The sequence below is a fragment of the Chinchilla lanigera genome, unplaced genomic scaffold (assembly GCF_000276665.1).
Source record: "Chinchilla lanigera isolate Chin_1 unplaced genomic scaffold, ChiLan1.0 scaffold00059, whole genome shotgun sequence".
NCBI lineage: Eukaryota > Metazoa > Chordata > Mammalia > Rodentia > Chinchillidae > Chinchilla > Chinchilla lanigera.
Window position 1 is genome coordinate 7,497,821 of NW_004955460.1, and position 4,073 is coordinate 7,501,893.

Consider the following 4,073-nt stretch of genomic DNA (forward strand, 5'->3'; position numbering starts at 1 on the left):
TTTCCCTTTCCCTTTCCCTTTCCCTTCCCTTCCCTTCCTTTTCCTTTCGTTCTTTCTTTCTATTCATCCATCCATCCATCCACCCACCTGCCCATCCATCCATCCATCCATCTAGAGGACTTTCTAATTTGCTACTCAGAACATAGCCCCTTCCCTCTTTGTCTCAACACTAATCATTCAGCAAATCTCAGCGTAATTGCCAGTTCTTTGTCTTAGGGAACTGTTTTCCCAGCAGCTTAATTTGCTTCTTTGGATTTAATGCCAGTGCATTTTCCATTTGTTTCTTTTTCACCCACAATATATAAGCACTTTGAGTTCAAAGGATGTATTTATGTTCATTGTTCCATTTTCAGTTCTAGACATGTACATGGAATTTAACTCAGTACTGGATGAGCTCAGACCCTTTCAACCAGCAGAAGCTCCAGAGGATGTCATGCACGTGTGAGAGTCAGCTTTCAGGGTGTTCACGGCTGGCTGTAATTGGGAGAAATGGGGACTGGCAGGCGTTCAACAGAGTGAGGACATCTGAACTCGGTTGGGTCTGTGGTGAGGATGGCGTGGCTTACCAGCCAAAGGCTCATGCGGTCGTCGTAGCCAAGGAGGGTCTCGATTTTGATCTGTGAGATAAATACAGTGTCAAAGCTGACAGAAAGTGGTCCATGGGTCAGTTCCTACCTGAGGCAGGGATGGGGTAGGAGGGAAGAATGCAGAGAAGATTAGGAGTTGATCAGAGATAGTTATGAACTAGGGGAGAAGTGGAGCTGTGGAGTTTGGGAGGGGCCGTGTTTTGGGGGACAGCACTCCATAGAAAATGAGCAGATCCCTGCTTCCCACCCACAGGCATTACACTCCCAGCCCTTTTTAACTTGGAGACATGGTCTCATTAAGTCTTTTTAAGTTGCCCAGGCTGGGCTGAAACCTGCAGTTCTCCTGCCTCAGCCTCTTACTGTGCTGGGATGATGAACCCCTGCCACATCCCCAGCTTGAAATTAGATTCTTCCAATTAGAGAAAAGCCTGTGTTTGGAGACTTGTACAGTCCTGTGGCAGTTTCTAATTTGCACATAAACTTTCTGTAGTCCATCGTAAGACCCCATGGCCTGCTGCTTCTGGAATGGTGGCGCTGGATCTGCAAACCCAGGCCAGGCTCCGGCATGTCCTGTTAGCTGTCACGTTGTTCGGGAGGCCTACCGTGGCCAGCAGCCTCATCTCCCCAGGAAGCAGTGCCAGCACTACACGCTTGATATGCAACCTGGGAACGGGACAGAAGGCTGCTGTTCAGTGGGCACAGACAGTGTGTGTCTCTCTCCTGCCTCACACAGGAGGGAGGCTTTGGGTCTCTGAACATAAACATGTCAGGCATTTAAACCAAACCTTTAAGGTCAGAGAGAAGCCAATGAGAATGCTTCTTGAATGCAGGTGCTGTGGAGCAGTACAAGTCTTTTAGTAAAATGTACTGTGGAGTCTGACAAAAAGCTTTTCCTTATGAAAGAGAAAACGGTAATTGCTCAGGGTCCGTGTTTCAGAGTCGGGCTGCTTTGCTGGCCAGGACTCTTGGTGAGGGAGAGGATTTGCCAGGCACAGGGAGGCCTCAGCCTCTCCACCCAGAGCGAGCCCTGCAGGTCATAGCCGAGCCCCTTGTGCGCTTGGGCACCCCCGGGGAGGCTCCAGTCGAGGGGACCAGTTTCATGAGTCATCTTGTGCACACTCACTTCCTGATTGTCCCGCTGAGTTCTGACTCTTCCTCCAGCCAATCTGCTTTCCACAGTGGATACACACTGCTCAAACGGAGCAGCAACCACCCCCACTATCAGTGTCCCAAAGCCACGCAGGAGCAAGTGCAGCCTGGCAGCCTGTGTAGGACCCTTACGTAAGTCACCACCCCTCACAGAGGGCACAGGAGAGCCATCCTGTCCAGTTACACAGCAGTGCAAATGACCAACTTGGATGATTTCAAACTCTGGCCGCTGTTTGAACATTGCTGTGTGCAATTGAAGTTTTGAGAGGCAGCTCATGGGAGGTCCCTCTGTTCCTTCCAGCTTCCAGATGACACCAAGACTAAACAGCGCGCCTGAAGTGACACAGCTGGGTCCTAGCAGAACTGGGATTAGAGCCCTTGATGGTGCTACTCCAGATCTCGAGCTCTATCTGATTACACGGCTCAAGGAGTGGAGGCTTTGGTTTTGAGCAAAGGGTGGTGAGGTTGTTTTCCACCAACCTTTCTGCTGAAAAAACTGGAAAAGAAGTAAGGCATCCACGTCTAGGAGGGCTGTGGAGAAAGCGGGGGCCTGTGTGTTGTCAAGCAGAGATCTGCGTTACTGGTTTTTCTCCTCCAGCCACTTCGCCAATTCGAGTGCAGTGGCTGAGAACCTAAGCAGAAGTTTTAGAGGACTCTTGGGACCAGATATAGAGTTCAAAATCCAGTTGACCTGAGATCCTCCCACTCCTTTGAAAACAGTGAAGGCAGTAATTTATGTGAGAAATTAGTAAAGCGGGGCACATGCTTCAGTTTCTATGGCATTTTGTAGCAGTGTAAAACTAATGAATTAATAGGGTAAAAAACAACCCAAAAGAAGGCAGAAGAGCAGAAAAAGCAACATAGAGAAGATGGGAGCAAATGGGAAACAAACAAGGATTTAACCCAGATGCATCAATACCCACATCGAGTGTTCGCAGATGTATGCTTTAAATTCCAGTTTAAAGACAGGATAGTCAGCCTGGAGTAAGAACAAAGTCAAAGGCTCTGAGACTTAAAAACAGCCCATCTTAAATATAAGGATGCAGATAGGTTGAAAGTAAAGGATGAGAAAACCTACCCTGCAAGTAGTAGCCCAAAGGAAGCTGGTGTGTTTAGTGTGCAAAGGGGACTTCCAGGCAAGAAGCACTGACCAACAAAGAGCAGTGTTTTGTAGTAACAGAGGCCCCTTTGACAGGCATCCATAGCCCAAACTGCTTTTGAAGCTGGGAAAGGTACCCATGACCCTGCCTCATCTTGGAGGAGGTCAAAGAGGAGCCAGGCTCAAAGTACTTGGGGAGGCAGGGGTGCTTGACTACGAAGTGTCTTCTAAAGACGCGTGGGTTTAGGCTGCCAACCTCATCAGCTGAACAGCTCGTTAGGAGGTGTGGCCTGGTTGGAGAGAGTCACAGGAGTGCCATTGAGGTATATCTACTCTACTGTTCTTTCTCTCTACTTCCTCGCTGCCGTGAGGTGAGTGGCTTTCCCCACCGTGCCACTTCCACCATAATGGTTCTACCTTGGAGCAGGCCAACCATGGACTGAACCCACAAGCCCAAATACACCTTTCTTTGTCCCAGCAACAGAAAGAGAGAGGAGGAGGAGGAGGGATACTAGGGGAACACACGAGAGGAGTATACTATCCAAAAGGGTGATAAATGCAATATTTTCTTTTTTTTGTTATTTAGAGGATATTAGTTTTTGTAATTAAACCTGGGTAGATAAGGCCTTATATATTTAATGTAGTGCATTACCCCTGTACAAGTGGAAAATAAGTTTAACATTTCTAAACCAATATGGCTGTTAACTGGTAAATTGGGATACTTCTTCCAAAGTTGGTAACACAGCTAGTTTCCAAAAATTCAAGATATATATATATATATTCAGAGATCAATAATATCAGTAACAGGTTTTCTGGGTTCTGCAGTCATCTGAACAAAATTATAGAGACATTTGCCCCCCTGTTAAAAGGATGCCTAGCAAGTGTGAGGTCCTGAGTTTGGTTCCTGGTACCCACTAAAGGAAAGAAACCCCCCCAGAAAACAGTAAATTCTGTTACTGTTGTGGTACCTGGCACCATTTTTAAAATTAATTTTTCAATCAGCATCTGGAAGGAAAACATTCTAGAGTAATGGCATTAAAAACATCTAGGATAAAGCCTGGTCAGCACTGTGTATCATAAATCAGGTATAATCTATTTTACACTCACAGAGGTATGATATAGTACTGTCCTGCATCTATAATACTAGCAGGCAAATGCTGGCTTTTGGGAGGGAGCTATGATCTTTAATAAATGTCATTAATGATAGTCCACACTTACCAAATACAGGTATTTATTTA